The sequence below is a fragment of the Pongo pygmaeus genome, chromosome 1 (assembly GCF_028885625.2).
Source record: "Pongo pygmaeus isolate AG05252 chromosome 1, NHGRI_mPonPyg2-v2.0_pri, whole genome shotgun sequence".
NCBI classification, from domain to species: Eukaryota; Metazoa; Chordata; class Mammalia; order Primates; family Hominidae; genus Pongo; species Pongo pygmaeus.
Genome location: NC_072373.2, coordinates 42800413 through 42806194, shown reverse-complemented (window position 1 = coordinate 42806194; position 5782 = coordinate 42800413).

Genomic DNA, 5782 nt, shown 5'->3' with positions numbered 1-5782 from the left:
TGCCCTGAGAAACAGCCTTACAGAGAGTCCACCAGTATTTCTCCTTTAGTACCCAGAGCTTCTGTTCACAGTCTGGTTTGTGAGCTCCAGCCTTGCTGTGAAGGAAAAATGGGAAAACATGTAGAGTGCTCAGGGCTGACTATCTCCCAGGAACCTGAATCAGCAGCTCTCCCATTTACCCTCTTGGGGCCCAAGCTCAGCTTAAGGATGAAACCTGACATGCAACGTTAAGGAATACAGTTTATTCGGAAAGTTTGGGTGTTTTTCTTAGGCCCAGGCCTCAGTCTGTGGGATAACTTTTAAAGCCTGAGGCAATTGAGTAAATGAAAGAGGAAAACAATGTTCTTAGGGGCTGTGGGCTCTGCTCCAGCCTGCTTCTGATCTGGCCCTGAGCCACAATTGCCCTGGCAACAGGAGCTAATTGGATACCTAAAAGGGCTGCCTTCCGCCACCCTTGAGTTGTCCCCTAGATTGTTGTGGCACCAATACGTTCACTCCAGCCCTAACCTCCCTGGTCTCAGGTGATCCACCTACTGCAGCCTCCCAAGTAGCTGGGACTACAGGCATGTATCACCATGCCTAGCTAATTTTATTTATTTATTTATTTTTATTTTGAAGATGGAGTTTCACTCTGTTGCCCAGGCTGGAGTGCAATGGCACGATGGCTCACTGCAGCCTCTGCTTCCCAGGTTAAGTGATTCTCCTGCCTCAGCCTCCCGAGTAGCTGGGACCACAGGCATGCACCATCACACCCAGCTAATTTTTTGTATTTTTGATAGAGATGGGGTTTCGCCATGTTGGCCAGGCTGGTTTTGAACTCCTGACGGGTAATCCATCCACCTCGGCCTCCCAAAGTGTTGGGATTACAAGTGTGAGCCACCACACCCGGCCAATTTTTTGTGTGTTTGGGCATTTTTTTTTTTTTTGTAGAGATGGGGTTTCACCATGTTGGCCAGGCTGGTCTTGAACTCCTGGCCTCAAGCCATCTGCCCATCTCAGCTTCCCAAAGTGCTGGGATTATAGGCGTGAGCCACTGTTCTCAGCTTTCCCTGGATTCTTGAACAGGGTTTCTGCCTTATGGGAGCCCAGCCTAAAGCTAGAAATGGACCTTCCCATACTCACATAGAGCAACTCCAGGTTGGAGACATTAACTGCTGCTAGCGGAATTATAGACCAGGCAGAATTTAAAAGAACATTCAGCTTGCAATATCGCTGTTAAAATTTACCCATGATCAGGCCGGGCGCGGCAGCTCAAGCCTGTAATCCCAGCACTTTGAGAGGCTGAGGCGGGTGGATCACCTGAGGTCAGGAGTTCAAGACCAGCCTGGCCAACACAGTGAAACCCTGTCTCTACAAAAAATACAGAAGATTAGCTGGATGTGGTGGCACACACCTGTAATCCCAGCTACTCGGGAGGCTGAGGCAGGAGAATTGCTTGAACCCAGGAGGCGGAGGTTGCAGTGAGCCGAGGTTGCACTCCAGCCCGGGCAACAGTGGGAGACTCTGTCTCAAAAACAAAACAAAACAAAAACCCCATAATCAAAGGCACCACAAACCAGGATACTCCCATGGCTCTTTATGCCTTTTAAGACAAAAACTATCAGAGCGTAGAAAAGGCAGTGAAAATGGCAATGAGGGCTACTAGTGCATTGCCCATTGCTTTTTACTTTCTAGGAAGGAATTTGTCAGTCCAAAGGCAGAAACGTAAAGTGACTGCAGCTAGTCTGTGCAGATGCTAAGGGCTGACCTTGACCTTCCGGTAGAGTGAGCCTGGACATGATTTGACCTCGTTTTGCAGAGGCTGCCCAGCCCTGCCTTTGAATCTGGCTGTTGATGATCTCCTGATTGAGGAGCAGATCCAGGACATGCAATCTGAACCACTGCAGAGAATTCTTAATCATTCCCAGGGTGGAGCCCTGACCCAAGCTGCACTCACTTTTGCTGTTCTCAAGCATGTCTATATAGGCTTTTGTTGGTGCACTGATTCTTTCAACAGTGACTTGAGCAACTGTTGTGTGCAAAAAAAGCACCCTAATGGCATTTATCAAGGATAGGGAGCGTCAGCAGCATTGTTGACCATATGTTTAGAATCTAACAAAAGCTAGGCAATGGCTTTAGAGAAAACTTGCCAGCAAGTTATCTGCACTGTGTTCTGGTTTAAAATTTGTGTAACTCTGTAAGTGAATGGGATGGGGAGGGGAGATGGCTTCATAAGAGAATGGTCTCTGAGTCTGTGCATAGTATAGAGTAAGGGGCTTGTGTCCTGAGCTGAAGGTGGAGGAGAAAAGATGGTAGGAATGAAAGGCATGGAAGACATGCTATCCAGTAGCAACTTGGCTCTCACCTCCCTCCATTTCTGATCTTGAAGATGAAATGGGGTTACCCTTCAGGTTTCTCTGCCATGATTTCAGATCAGGGGTTTGGCTTTTTTCTGGTCCCTCATCAAACTGATTCTATCCCAGATTAGCCATCCTGAGGTCCACAGGGGAGGAGGAACCAGCAGACCAGGCTTCCCTACCTCTCTTCCCCAATTCCCTCATTTCCCTCAACAAGTAGCAGGCTGTGTTGCTGTTTTCTCTGGTTGCTAAAACAACATTGCTTACTTCTGTCCCACCAACAATCCCAGCCAGAGACTGAGACTGAGGTGAATACACGAGATGAATTCAGAAACCTCATCCCAGAGATCTTTCACCTGAGTTTTTGAGCCAGTGTCCCACATTGTCCTGGTTCCATTCCCCTCTCAGCAAACACTCTTCATTCATCCCTTTTCCCCTTGGAACTGAAGTCACTAGTTGCTTTAAAATACCAGCGAGATGTCCAGGCAAAATGGCATGAGTGAGAGGGAGGAGGCTTCAGAGCTCTTTGGAGGACCAAGAAGCGCAATGGACCACAGGTGCTTCCCCTCAATGCTGCTAAAATAATGAGGAGCAGGCGCTTCCGTGGTGGGTCTTCCTGCAGGCACAACTGTTTCCCAACCGCTGTGTCACACACGCTACTGCTACCCCTTCCTAGCCCAACCTGGCCTGGGGCAGCTGCATTTCAAAGAGAGGACTTCCTCTGTTCTTTATTTAGTCCCAGCCTTAAATTCTACTACATTCAGAAGGGGAGGCGCCGCTATCGCTGGGAAAGCTGCGCTGGGGCCGGAGGGAGACACAAGGCAGAGATTTCCCAGACCGCAGAGTCGAAGTTACAAAGTTAGAAACCTGGTAGGGAACAGCTGCGGGAGCCTCCTGGATGGGAAATGTTGTACCTCCCCAACCCCTGCGGCTGCACTTTCACGGGGCTCCCCCAGGGGGCGCCAGGCCCCGCCTCCACCTTTCTCTGCCTTCTCTTCAGTCGCTCAGTAAATGCCCAGTGTACTCGGTGGGCCAGGCGCTGTGCTGGATCTATTCAAACATAACACACGTATTTAGTGGAAGGTCAAACATGTAAAGAATTGAAGTACAATGAGATACATATGATGGTAGACATGAACTAGTGCCCTAGCCAAGTGTTCCTCAAAAGACCCATTCGGACGAAGCGTCCCTCACTAGCCATGACCATTTACTTCTCTTTGTTTCCCTTATTTCTACCCTAGCCACCACCCCGCAGCACCAGTGACCACTCACTATCTCCAGTGCCTTCTGCTTCAGAGATTGCGAATGAATGGTGCCCAGGCTCTTCCCAGCTGAAGAAGTGGGAGGCAGAGTGCCCAGCTGGAGAGACCAAGCACCCATCCCTTTAGTTCACAGCAGAGCCAGGGTTTATGACTCCTCCCTGCTGCGACCAACCCCACCCCGCCCCCACTGCCATGTTTACAGCGCCTTTTCAGCAGTCCCCATCCCACTCCCCAAAGCTGCCAAATGGGTTTATTTTTACCTACTGGGTTGGAAAAAGGGCAAAGGCTGAGGCTGGGGCAGTTCTGTGGCGCCAGCTGGGGCTTAAATACAATGAGAAAGTCCCACCCTGCCAGCTCTGCGTGAAGAGAACCCAGTAGGAAATAAATAGCGCTGTGTGCCCTGCCTGGATGCCTGGCCTGCATATGTCTGCCTGGACTCCAGCCCGTCACATGAGCCGAGGTGGGTTAAAAAGAGAGCTCGGGTGATCTCCCAGCTCAGGTATCTGTCCTGGCATGAGGAGCTGTAGGGTGAGGGTGCCAGCTCTTCTTTACAGGGCCTGGTGGACAGGGAGGCCCAGTGGGCAGGGGCAATTCGGGCCAGGGAGGGAGTGGGCCAGGAAGGGAGCCGGACAGGTGGACTTTGCCCCAGTGCCAGTCCGCCTCCAGCTATCAGCCTCCAGCTGTGGGCACTGGGAAAGGGTGATAACGTTCGTAAGGACACTGTGACTGCCTAACGTTGGTAAGGGCAGATGACCGGAAGGGAGAAAAAGCTTGGCAGAAGTTCCAGGACTAAATCTTAATTTGGCCAAAGCCGTTGTTTCCGTCACACCCCACCCGGTGCTTGGGCGCGCGCACACACACACACACACACACACACACACACACACACACTCTGCATATCTTTTTCTTTCCCATAGCTTTGACCCCCTTCATGCATTCCTGCCCCCTCCTCCACCCCTTCCAGCTCAGAATGCTAGCATCTTCCTATCTCCAGCAACACAGACACTTCTCCCTCCTCCCACGCCTCTCTCCTGGGACTCAGGCCTGTGGCTGCTTCTCCTTTCTAGGCCTCAGTTTCCCCTTAGGCAGCATGTCTCAGATCCCACTCCCAGGGCCCTCTAGGCAATTTAGGCCAGGAGACAGTGGGAGGCTCCTGGGAGAAGTTTCACTTCTTTTTACTGAAGTTCCAGAACTAGGTTAAAGGATTCAGCAAGCTGAAGACCTCCCTGTTCAGATCTGAGTTCCCTGAGATGTTGGGGGACCTTGAGTCGAGAGGCTCATTTGCTCAGATCCTCTTGGTAAGTACCACATATATTGTGGTTGGACCAGTGCAACCCCCAGAACACCTGTTCATTGCAGTGGGTTAGCTGGATGGGGGCGTCTCGGGATCCTGAAGGGACAGAAAACTTGCTCTGTGGGATGATACAGTGCTGTGGAATGGGGAGTGGAGGGAACAGGAGTTGTCCTAGGCCTCAAGATGCCTGAACTCCAGGAGCCTGAGCTAGAGCGATGGCCATGGCATGGGCAGGCAGGACACATTCAATAGCTCTCAACTAGATAATAGCTTTTTTTTGTTTGTTTTTTGTTATTTTGTTTTTGTTTTTGTTTTTGTTTTTGAGATGGAGTTGTGCTCTTGTCGCCCAGGCTGGAGTACAATGGCACGATCTTGGCTCACTGTGACCTCTGCCTCCCGGGTTCAAGGATTCTCCTGCCTCAGCCTCCCAAATAGCTGGGATTCAAGCATGCACCACCACGCCTGGCTTATTTTTTGTATTTTTAGCATGTGGGCCAGGCTGGTCTCGAACTCCTGACCTCAAGTGATCTGCCTGCCTTGGCCTCCCGAAGTGCTGGGATTACAGGCGTGAGCCACCATACCTGGCCAATAGATTTTTTTCTAGAGAGAAATTGTCCCTCCTCTGTAAAAAACCAACTGCAAGTTTGCATATCTAATTGGTCTAGAAAAACACTGGACATACAGGGAGGGAAACCAGTATAATTTGTAATTTCAAGGACTATTCTGGAACTCCAAACTCCATGGAGATTAATCCTAACATTGGGGACAAATGCCCATTTTCTCTGGTTGGGAAATTTAAGAAATCAAGGTGGAACTGGGCCATATACAGAAGCATCTGACTTCCTGGAATATAATCAACAAATGTGATTCTGAGCCAGGTTGGGATCAAT